The following is a 12718-nucleotide window of genomic DNA, read 5'->3' on the forward strand; positions in this document are numbered from 1 at the left end:
GGTTTATTCTAGTCCAATTAGGGTTTTTAACCAATCTTGTGCAACAAATTGGTGTGTTTGTGTCATTGGATGAATATTTAGGTCATCTTCGTCTTCCCTAGGTTTATTCTAGTCCAACTTGGGTTTTTAACCAATCTTGTGCATCCATTAGGTGTGTTTGTGTCAATGGATGAAAATTTAGGTAATTTTCATCCTCCCTATGCTTATTCATGTCCAATTAGTGTTTTTAACCAATATTGTGCATCCAATAATTTCATTTCTGTCATTGGATTATCATTTAGGTCATTTTCGTCCTCCCTATGCTTATTGTAGTCGAATTAGGGTTTTCAACCAATCCTTTGCATCCGATAGGTTTATTTGTGTCACTTGATTAACTTTTAGGCGATTATCGTCCTCCCTAGTTTTATTCTAGTCCAATTAATGTTTTTAACCAATCTTGTGCATCCAATAGATGTGTTTGTGTCATTGGATGAACATTTAGGTCATTTTCGTCCTCACTAGGCTTATTCAAGTCCAATTAGAATTTTTAACCAATCTTGTGCATGCAATAAGTTCATTTGTGTCATGGGATGAACATTTAGGGGTTTTAAAAAATCTTGATCATCCAGTAGGTGTGTTTTTGTCATTGGATGAACATTTAGGTCATCTTCGTCCTCCCTAGGCTTATTCTTGTCCAATTAGGGTTTTTAACCAATCTAGTTCCAATAAGTTCATTTGTATCATTGGATTATCATTTAGGTCACTTTTGTCCTCCCTACGCTTATTCTAGTCGAATTACGGTTTTTAACAAATCTTGTGCATCCAATAGGTGTGTTTGTGTCATGAACATTTAGGTCATTTTCGTCCTCCATAGGCTTATTCTTGTCCAATTAGGGTTTTTAACATATCTTGTGCATCCAATAGGTGTGTTTGTGTCATGAACATTTAACTCATTTTCGTCCTCCCTAGGCTTATTCATCTCCAATTAGGCTTTTTAACCAATCTTGTGCATCCAATAAGTTCATTTGTGTCATTGGATTATCATTTAGGTCACTTTTGTCCTCCCTACGCTTATTCTAGTCGAATTAGGGTTTTTACCCAATATTCTGCATCCAATAAGTTTATTTGTTCTCCCTAGGCTTATTCTAGTCCAATTACAGTTTTTAACCAATCTTGTGCATCCAATATGTGTGTTTGTGTCATTGGATGAACATTTAGATAATTTTCGTCCTCCCTAGTTTGATTCTAGTCCAATTAGGGTTTTTAACCAATCTTGTGCATCCAATATGTGTGTTTGTGTCATTGGATGAACATTTAGATAATTTTCGTCCTCCCTAGGTTGATTCTAGTCCAATTAGGGTTTTTAACCTATCTTGTTCATCAAATAGGTGTGATTGTGTCATAGGACGAACGTTTAGGTCATTTTCTTCCTCCAATAGCTTATTCTTAACACTTTAGGGTTTTTAACCAATCTTGTGCATCCAATCATTTCATTTGTGTCATTGGATGAACATTTAGGTCATTTTCGTCCTCACTAGGTTTATTCTAGTGCAATTAGGGTTTTTAAACAATCTTGTGCATCCAATAGGTGTGTTTTTGTCATTAGATTAACATTCAGGTCATTTTCGTCCTTCATATGCTTATTCTTGTCCAATTAGGGTTTTTAACATATCTTGTGCATCCTATAGGTGTGTTTGTGTCATGAACATTTAGCTCATTTTCGTCCTCCCTAGGCTTATTCATCTCCTTTTAGGGTTTTTAAGCAATTTTGTGCAGCCAATAAGTTCATTTGTGTCATTGGATTGTCATTTAGGTCACTTTCGTCCTCCCTACGCTTATTCTAGTCGAATTAGGGTTTTTAACCAATCTTGTGCATCCAATAAGTTTATTTGTGTCACTGCATTAACCTTTTGTTCACTTTCGTCCTCCCTAGGTTTATTCTAGTCCAATTAGTGTTTTTACTAATCGTGTGCATCCAATAGGTGTGTTTGTGTCATTGGATGAACATGTAACTCATTTTCGTCCTCCCTAGGCTTATTCTTGTCCAATTAGGTTTTTTAACTAATCTTGTGCTTCCAATAAGTTCATTCGTGTCATTGGATGCAAATTTAGGTCATTTTCGTCCTCCCTGGGCTTATTCATCTCCAATTAGGGTTTTTAACCAATCTTGTGCAACCAATAAGTTAATTTGTGTCATTTGATGAACATTGTGGTCATTTTCGTCCTCCCTACGCTTATTCTTGTCCAATTAGGGGTTTTAACCAATCTTGTGCAACCAATATGTGTGTTTGTGTCATTGGAGGAACATTTAGGTCATTTTCGTCCTCCCTAGGATGATTCTAGTCCAATTAGGGTTTTTAACCAATCTTGTTCATCAAATAGGTGTGTTTGTGTCATTGGATGAACATTTAGGTCATTTTCGTCCTCCCTAGGATGATTCTAGTCCAATTAGGGTTTTTAACCAATCTTGTGCATCCAATAAGTTCATTTCGGTCATTGGATGAACATTTAGGTCATTTTCGTCCTCACTAGGTTTATTCTAGTCCAATTTGAATTTTTGACCGATCTTGTGCATCCAATAGGTGTGTTTTTGTCATTGGATGAACATTAAGCTCATTTTCTTCCTCCCTAAACTTATTCTAGTCGAATTAAGGTTTTTAACAATTATTGTGCATCCAATAAGTTCATTTGTGTCATTGGATTAACATTCAAGTCATTTTCGTCCTCCATAGGCTTATTCTTGTCCAATTAGGGTTTTTAACATATCTTGTGCATCTAATAAGTGTGTTTGTGTCATGAAATCTTAGCTCATTTTCGTCCTCCCTAGGGTTATTCATCTCCAATTAGGGCTTTTAACCAATCTTGTGCATCCAATAAGTTCATTTGTGTCATTGGATGAACATTTAGGGCATTTTCGTCCTCCCTTTGCTTATTCTTGTCCAATTAGGGTTTTTAACCTATCTTGTGCATCCAATAGGTGTGTTTGTGTCATTGGATTAACATTTAGGTCACTTTCGTCCTCCCTAGGTTTATTCTAGTCCAATTAGTGTTTTTAACTAATCTTGTGCATTAAATAAGTGTGTTTCTTTCATTGGATAAAGATTTAAGTCATTTTCGTCCTCCTTAGGCTTATTCTTGTCCTATTAGGGTTTTTAACCAATCTTGTGCATCCAATAAGTTCATTTGTGTCATTGGATGAACAATTATGTCATTTTCGTCCTCCCTAGGCTTATTCATCTCCAATTAGGGTTTTTAACCAATCTAGTGCATCTAATAAGTTCATTTGTGTCATTGGATGAACATTTAGGTCATTTTCGTCCTCCCTACGCTTAATCTACTCCAATTAGGGTTTTTAAATAAACTTGTGCAACTAATAAGTGTGTTTTTTGTCATTGGATGAACATTTAGGTCATTTTCGTCCTCCCTAGGCTTATTATTGTCCAATTAGGGTTTTTAACCAATCTTGTGCATCCAATAGGTGTGTTTGTGTCATTGGAAGAACATTTAGGTCATTTTCGTCCTCCCTAGGCTTATTATTGTCCAATTAGGGTTTTTAACCAATCTTGTGCATCCAATAGGTGTGTTTGTGTCATTGGAAGAACATTTAGGTCATTTTCGTCCTCCCTAGGCTTATTATTGTCCAATTAGGGTTTTTAACCAATCTTGTGCATCCAATAAGTGTGTTTGTGTCATTGGAAGAACATTTAGGTCATTTTCGTCCTCCCTAGGCTTATTATTGTCCAATTAGGGTTTTTAACCAATCTTGTGCAACCAATAAGTTCAATTGTGTCATTGGATAAACATTATGGTCATTTTCGTCCTCCCTAAACTTATTCGAGTTGAATTAGGATTTTTAACCAATCTTGTGCATCCAATAAGTTCATTTGTGTCATTGGATTAACATTCAGGTCATTTTCGTCCTCCGTAGGCTTATTCTTGTCCAATTTGGGTTTTTAACCAATCTTGTGCATCCAATAGGTGTGTTTGTGTCATTGGATGAACATTTAGGTCAATTTCATCCTCCCTAGGTTTTTTTTAGTCCAATTAGGGTTTTTAACTAATCTTGTGCATCCAATAGGTATGTTTGTGTCATTGATGAACATTTAGGTCATTTTTATCCTCCCTACGCTGATTCTAGTCCAATTATGGTTTTTAACCAATCTTGTGCATCCAATAGGTGTGTTTGTGTCATTGGAAGAACATTTAGGTCATTTTCGTCCTCCCTAGTCTTATTCTTTTCCAATTAGGATTTTTAACAAATCTTGTGAATACAATAGTCGTGTTTGTGTCAATTGATGAACATTTTGGTCATTTTCGTCCTCCCTAGGCTAATTCTTGTGCATCCAATAAGTTCATTTGTGTCATTGGATTAACATTCAGGTCATTTTCGTCCTCCAAAGGCTTATTCTTGTCCAATTAGGGTTTTTAACATATCTTCTGCATCTAATAAGTGTGTTTGCGTCATGCAAATTTAGCTCATTTTCTTCCTCTCTAGGATTATTCATCTCCAATTAGGGTTTTTAACCAATCTTGTGCATCCAATAAGTTCATTTGTGTCATTGGATGAACATTTAGGTCATTTTCGTCCTTCCTAGGCTTATTCATCTCCAATTAGGGATTTGAACCAATCTTGTGCATCCAATAAGTTCATTTGTGTCATTGGATGAACATTTAGGTCATTTTCGTCCTCACTTGGTTTATTCTAGTCCATGTAGAGTGTTTAACCGATCTTGTGCATCCAATAGGTGTGTTTTTGTCATTGGGTGAACATTTAGGTCATTGGATGCAAATTTAGGTCATTTCCGTCCTCCCTTGGCTTATTATTGTCCAATTATGGTTTTAAAACAATCTTGTGCATCCAATAAGTTCATTTGTGTCATTGGATGAACATTTAGGTCATTTTCGTCCTCCCTTGGCCTATTATTGTCCAATTATGGTTTTAAAACAATCTTGTGCATCCAATAAGTTCATTTGTGTCATTGGATGAACATTTAGGTCATTTTCGTCCTCCCTTGGCCTATTATTGTCCAATTATGGTTTTAAAACAATCTTGTGCATCCAATAAGTTCATTTGTGTCATTGGATGAACATTTAGGTCATTTTCGTTCTCCCTAGGTTTATTCTAGTTCAATTAGGGTTTTTAACCAATTTTGTGCATCCAATAAGTTTATTTGTGCATTGGATTATCATTTAGGTCATTTTCGTCCTCCCTACGCTTATTCTTTTCCAATTAGGGTTTTTAACCAATCTTGTGCATCCAATAAGTTCATTTGTATCATTGGTTGAACATTTAGGTCATTTTCGTTCTCCCTAGGTTTATTCTAGTCCAATTAGGGTTTTTAACCAATCTTGTGCATCCAATAAGTTCATTTGTATCATTGGTTGAACATTTAGGTCATTTTCGTTCTCCCTAGGTTTATTCTAGTCCAATTAGGGTTTTTAACCAATCTTGTGCATCCAATAAGTTCATTTGTATCATTGGTTGAACATTTAGGTCATTTTCGTCCTCCCTTGGCCTATTATTGTCCAATTATGGTTTTAAAACAATCTTGTGCATCCAATAAGTTCATTTGTGTCATTGGTTGAACATTTAGGTCATTTACGTCCTCCCTACTCTTTTTCTTGTCCAATTAGAGTTTTTAACAAATCTTGTGCATCCAATAGGTGTGTTTGTGTCATTGGATGAACATTTAGGTCATTTTCGTCCTCCGGTTTTTAACCAATCTTGTGCATCCAATAGGCGTGTTTGTGTCATTGGACGAACATTTAGGTCATTTTCGTCCTCCGGTTTTTAACCAATCTTGTGCATCCAATAGGCGTGTTTGTGTCATTGGACGAACATTTAGGTCATTTTCGTCCTCCGGTTTTTAACCAATCTTGTGCATCCAATAGGCGTGTTTGTGTCATTGGACGAACATTTAGGTCATTTTCGTCCTCCGGTTTTTAACCAATCTTGTGCATCCAATAGGCGTGTTTGTGTCATTGGACGAACATTTAGGTCATTTTCGTCCTCCGGTTTTTAACCAATCTTGTGCATCCAATAAGTTCATTTGTGTCATTGGATTATCATTTAGGTCATTTTCGTCCTCCCTACACTTATTCTTTTCCAATTAGGGTTTTTAACAAATCTTGTGCATCCAATAGGTGTGTTTCTGTCATTGGATGAACATTTAGGTCATTTTCGTCCTCCCTTGGCCTATTATTGTCCAATTATGGTTTTAAAACAATCTTGTGCATCCAATAAGTTCATTTGTGTCATTGGTTGAACATTTAGGTCATTTCCGTCCTCCCTACTCTTTTTCTTGTCCAATTAGGGTTTTTAACAAATCTTGTGCATCCAATTGGTGTGTTTGTGTCATTGGATGAACATTTAGGTCATTTCCGTCCTCTTTTGGCCTATTATTGTCCAATTATGGTTTAAAAACAATCTTGTGCATCCAATAAGTTCATTTGTGTCATTGGATGAACATTTAGGTCATTTTCGTCCTCCCTAGGTTTATTCTAGTCCAATTAGGGTTTTTAACGAATCATGTGCATCCAATAAATTTATTTGTGTCATTGGATTATCATTCAGGTCATTTTCGTCCTCCCTACGCTTATTCTTATCCAATTAGGGTTTTTAACTAATCTTGTGCATCCAATAGGTGTGTTTGTGTCATTGGATGAACATTTCGGTCATTTTCGTCCTCCCTTGGCTTATTATTGTCCAATTATGGTTTAAAAACAATCTTGTGTATCCAATAAGTTCATTTGTGTCATTGGATGAACATTTAGGTCATTTTCGTCCTCCATAGGTTTATTCTAGTTCAATTAGGGTTTTTAACCAATCGCGTGCATCCAATAAGTTTATTTGTGTCATTGGATTATCATTTAGGTCATTTTCGTCCTCCCTACGCTTATTCTTGTCCAATTAGGGTTTTTAACAAATCTTGTGCATCCAATAGGTGTGTTTGTGTCATTGGATGAACATTTAGGTCATTTTCGTCCTCTCTAATCGTATTCTTGTCCAATTAGACTTTTTAACCAATCTTGTGCATCAAATAGGTGTGTTTGTGTCATTGGATGAACATTTAGGTCTTTTTCGTCCTCCCTTGGCTTATTATTGTCCAATTATGGTTTTAAAACAATCTTGTGCATCCAATAAGTTCATTTGTGTCATTGGATGAACATTTAGGTCATTTTCGTCAACCCTAGGATTATTCTAGTCCAATTTGGGTTTTTAACCAATCATGTGCATCCAATAAGTTTATTTGTGTCATTGGACTATCACTTAGGTCATTTTTGTCCACCCTAGGCTTATTCTTGTCCAATTAGGGTTTTTAACCAATCTTGTGCATCCAATAGGTGGGTTTGTGCCATTGGATGAACATTTTGGTCATTTTTGTCCTCCCTAGGCTTATTCTTGTCCAATTTGAGTTTTTAACCAATCTTGTGCATCCAATAAGTTCATTTGTGTCATTGGATGAACATTTAGGTCATTTTCGTCCGTCCTAGGCGTATTCTTGTCCAATTAGTGTTTTTAACCAATCTTGGGCATCCAATCGGTGTGTTTGTGTCATTGGATGAGCATTTAGGTCGTTTTCGTCAACCCTTGGCTTATTATTGTCCAATTATGGTTTTAAAACAATCTTGTGCATCCAATAAGGTCATTTGTGTCATTGGATGCAAATTTAGGTCATTTACGTCCTCCCTTGGCTTATTATTGTCCAATTATGGTTTTAAAACAATCTTGTGCATCCAATAAGTTCATTTGTGTCATTGGATGAACATGTAGGTCATTTTCGTTCTCCCTAGGTTTATTCGAGTCCAATTAGGGTTTTTAACCAATCGTGTGCATCCGATAAGTTTATTTGTGTCATTGGATTATCATTTAGGTCATTTTCGTCCTCCCTACTTTTTTTCTTGTCCAATTAGGGTTTTTCACAAATCTTGTGCATCCAATAGGTGTGTTTGTGTCATTGGATGAACATTTAGGTCATTTTCGTCCTCCCATGGCCTATTATTGTCCAATTATGGTTTAAAAACAATCTTGTGCATCCAATAAGTTCATTTGTGTCATTGGATGAAGATTTAGGTCATTTTCGTCCTCCCTAGGTATATTCTAGTCCAATTAGGGTTTTTAACCAATCATGTGCATCCAATAAATTTATTTGTGTCATTGGATTATCATTTAGGTCATTTTCGTCATCCCTAAGCTTATTCTTGTCCAATTAGGGTTTTTAACTAATCTTGTGCATCCAATAGGTGTGTCTGTGTCATTAGATGAACATTTAGGTGATTTTCGTTCTCCCTTGGCCTATTATTGTCCAATTATGGTTTTAAAACAATCTTGTGCATCCAATAAGTTCATTTGTGTCATCGGTTGAACATTTACGTCATTTTCGTCCTCCCTTGGCTTATTATTGTCCAATTAGTGTTTTTAACTAATCTTGTGCATCCAATAGGTGTGTCTGTGTCATTAGATGAACATTTAGGTCATAGTGCATCTAATAAGTTCATTTGTGTCATCGGTTGAACATTTACGTCATTTTCGTCCTCCCTTGGCTTATTATTGTCCAATTAGTGTTTTTAACTAATCTTGTGCATCCAATAGGTGTGTTTGTGTCATTGGATGAACATTTAGGTCATTTTCGTCCTCCCATGGCCTATTATTGACCAATTATGGTTTAAAAACAATCTTGTGCATCCAATAAGTTCATTTGTGTCATTGGATAAAGATTTAGGTCATTTTCGTCCTCCCTAGGTATATTCTAGTCCAATTACGATTTTTAACCAATCATGTGCATCCAATAAATTTATTTGTGTCATTGGATTATCATTTAGGTCATTTTCGTCCTCCCTAAGCTTATTCTTGTCCAATTAGGGTTTTTAACTAATCTTGTACATCCAATAGGTGTGTCTGTGTCATTGGATGAACATTTAGGTCATTTTCGTCCTCCCTTGGCTTATTATTGTCCAATTATGGTTTTAAAACAATCTTGTGCATCCAAAAAGTTCATTTGTGTCATTGGATGAACATTTAGGTCATTTTCGTCCACCCTAGGATTATTCTAGTCCAATTTGGGCTTTTAACCAATCATGTGCATCCAATAAGTTTATTTGTGTCATTGGATTATCACTTAGGTCATTTTCGTCCTCCATAGGCTTATTCTTGTCCAATTAGGGTTTTGAACCAATCTTGTGCATCCAATAGGTGTGTTTGTACCATTGGATGAACATTTAGGTCATTTTCGTCCTTCCTAGGCTTATTCTTGTCCAATTTGAGTTTTTAACCAATCTTGTGCATCCAATATGTTCATTTGTGTCATTGGATGAACATTTAGGTCATTTTCGTCCGTCCTAGGCGTATTCTTGTCCAATTAGTGTTTTTAACCAATCTTGGGCATCCAATCGGTGTGTTTGTGTCATTGGATGAACATTTAGGTCGTTTTCGTCATCCGTTGGCTTATTATTGTCCAATTGTGGTTTTAAAACAATCTTGTGCATCCAATAAAGTCATTTGTGTCATTGGATGAAAATTTAGGTCATTTCCGTCCTCCCTTGGCTTATTATAGTTCAGTTATGGTTTTAAAACAATCTTGTGCATCCAATAAGTTCATTTGTGTCATTGGATGAACATTTAGGTCATTTTCGTCCTCCCTAGGTTTATTCTAGTCCAATTAGGGTTTTTAACGAATCATGTGCATCCAATAAATTTATTTGTGTCATTGGATTATCATTTAGGTCATTTTCGTCCTCCCTACTCTCTTTCTTGTCCAATTAGGGTTTTTCACAAATCTTGTGCATCCAATAGGTGTGTTTGTGTCATTGGATGAACATTTAGGTCATTTTCGTCCTCCCTTGGCTTATTATTGTCCAATTATGGTTTAAAAACAATCTTGTGCATCCAATAAGTTCATTTGTGTCATTGGATGAACATTTAGGTCATTTTCGTCCTCCCATGGCCTATTATTGTCTAATTATGGTTTAAAAACAATCTTGTGCATCCAATAAGTTCATTTGTGTCATTGGATGAACATTTAGGTCATTTTCGTCCTCCCTAGGTATATTCTAGTCCAATTACGGTTTTTAACCAATCACGTGCATCCAATAAATTTATTTGTGTCATTGAATTATCATTTAGGTCATTTTCGTCCTCCCTACGCTTATTCTTTTCCAATTAGGGTTTTTAACTAATCTTGTGCATCCAATAGGTGTGTTTGTGTCATTGGATGAACATTTAGGTCATTTTCGTCCTCCCTTGGCCTATTATTGTCCAATTATGGTTTAAAAACAATCTTGTGCATCCAATAAGTTCATTTGTGTCATTGGATGAACATTTAGGTCATTTTCGTCCTCCCTAGATTTATTCTAGTCCAATTAGGGTTTTTAACCAATTTTGTGCATCCAATAAGTTTATTTGTGTCATTGGATTATCATTTAGGTCATTTTCGTCCTCCTTACGCTTATTCTTTTCCAATTAGGGTTTTTAACAAATCTTGTGCATCCAATAGGTGTGTTTGTGTCATTGGATGAACATTTAGGTCATTTTCGTCCTCCCTTGGCCTATTTTTGTCGAATTATGGTTTTAAAACAATCTTGTGCATCCAATAAGTTCATTTGTGTCATTGGTTGAACATTTAGGTCATTTTCGTCCTCCCTACTCTTTTTCTTGTCCAATTAGGGTTTTTAACAAATCTTGTGCATCCAATAGGTGTGTTTGTGTAATTGGATAAACATTTAGGTCATTTTCGTCCTCCCTTGGCTTATTATTGTCCAATTATGGTTTAAAAACAATCTTGTGCATCCAATAAGTTCATTTGTGTCATTGGATGAACATTTAGGTCATTTTCGTCCTCCATAGGTTTATTCTAGTTCAATTAGGGTTTTTAACCAATCGTGTGCATCCAATAAGTTTATTTTTGTCATTGGATTATCATTTAGGTCATTTTCGTCCTCCCTACGCTTATTCTTGTCCAATTAGGGTTTTTAACAAATCTTGTGCATCCAATAGGTGTGTTTGTGTCGTTGGATGAACATTTAGGTCATTTTCGTCCTCTCTAATCTTATTCTTGTCCAAGTAGGCTTTTTAACCAATCTTGTGCATCAAATAGGTGTGTTTGTGTCATTGGATGAACATTTAGGTCTTTTTCGTCCTCCCTTGGCTTATTATTGTCCAATTATGGTTCTAAAACAATCTTGCGCAATTTGGGTTTTTAACCAATCATGTGCATCCAATAAGTTTATTTGTGTCATTGGATTATCACTTAGGTCATTTTTGTCCACCATAGGCTTATTCTTGTCCAATTAGGGTTTTTAACCAATCTTGTGCATCCAATAGGTGGGTTTGTGCCATTGGATGAACATTTAGGTCATTTTCGTCCGTCCTAGGCGTATTCTTGTCCAATTACGGTTTTTAACCAATCTTGGGCATCCGATCGGTGTGTTTGTGTCATTGGATGAACATTTAGGTCGTTTTCGTCCTCCCTTGGCTTATTAATGTCCAATTATGGTTTTAAAACAATCTTGTGCATCCAATAAGTTCATTTGTGTCATTGGATGAAAATTTAGGTCATTTACCGTCCGCCCTAGGATTATTCTAGTCCAATTAGGGTTTTTAACCAATCATGTGCATCCAATAAGTTTATTTGTGTCATGTGATTATCACTAAGGTCATTTTCGTCCTCCATAAGCTTTTTCTTGTCCAATTAGGGTTTTGAACCAATCTTATGCCTCCAATAGGTCTGTTTGTATCATTGGATGAACATTTTGGTCATTTTCATCCTCCCTAGACTAATTTTAGTCGAATTAGGGTTTTTAACCAATCTTGTGCATCCAATAAGTTCATTTGTGTCATTGGATTAACATTGAAGTCATTTTCATCCTCCATTGGCTTCTTCTTGTCCAATTAAGGTGTTTTACCTCCATTGGTTTTTTACCAATCTTGTCCAATGACACAAATGAACTTATTGGATGCACAAGATTGGTTAAAAACCGTAATTGGATAAGAATAAGTCAAGGGAGGAAGAAAATGACCTAAATGTTAACGCAATGACACAAAGGAACTTATTGGATGCACAAGATTGGTTTGAAACCATAATTGGACTAGGATAAGCATAGGGAGGACATAAATGACCTAAATGTTAATCCAATGACACAAACACACCTATTGGATGCACAAGATTGTTTAATAGTCCTAATTGGACTAGAATAAGCCTAGTGAGGACGAAAAAAATCCTAAATGTTAATCCAATGACACAAATGAACTTATTAGATGCACAAGATTGGTTAAAAACCCTAATTGGACTAGAATTTACCCAGGGAGGACGAAAATGACCTAAATGTTAATCCAATGACACAAATGAACTTATTGGATGCCTAAGATTGGTTAAAAACCCTAATTGGACTAGAATAAGCCTAGGGTGGACGAAAATGACCTAAATGTTAATCCAATGACACAAATGAACTTACTGGATGCACAAGATTGGTTAAAAACCCTAATTGGACTAGAATAAGGCTAGGGTGGACGAAAATGACCTAAATGTTAATCCAACGACACAAATGAACTTATTGGATGCACAAGATTGGTTAAAAACCCTAATTGGATAAGAATAAGTCAAGGGAGGAAGAAAATGACCTAAATGTTAATCCAATGACACAAATGAACTTATTGGATGCACAAGATTGGTTAGAAACCCTTATTAGACTAGGATAAGCATATGGAGGACATAAATGACCTAAATGTTAATCCAATGACACA

Source organism: Cicer arietinum, chromosome 7 (assembly GCF_000331145.2).
Source record: "Cicer arietinum cultivar CDC Frontier isolate Library 1 chromosome 7, Cicar.CDCFrontier_v2.0, whole genome shotgun sequence".
NCBI classification, from domain to species: Eukaryota; Viridiplantae; Streptophyta; class Magnoliopsida; order Fabales; family Fabaceae; genus Cicer; species Cicer arietinum.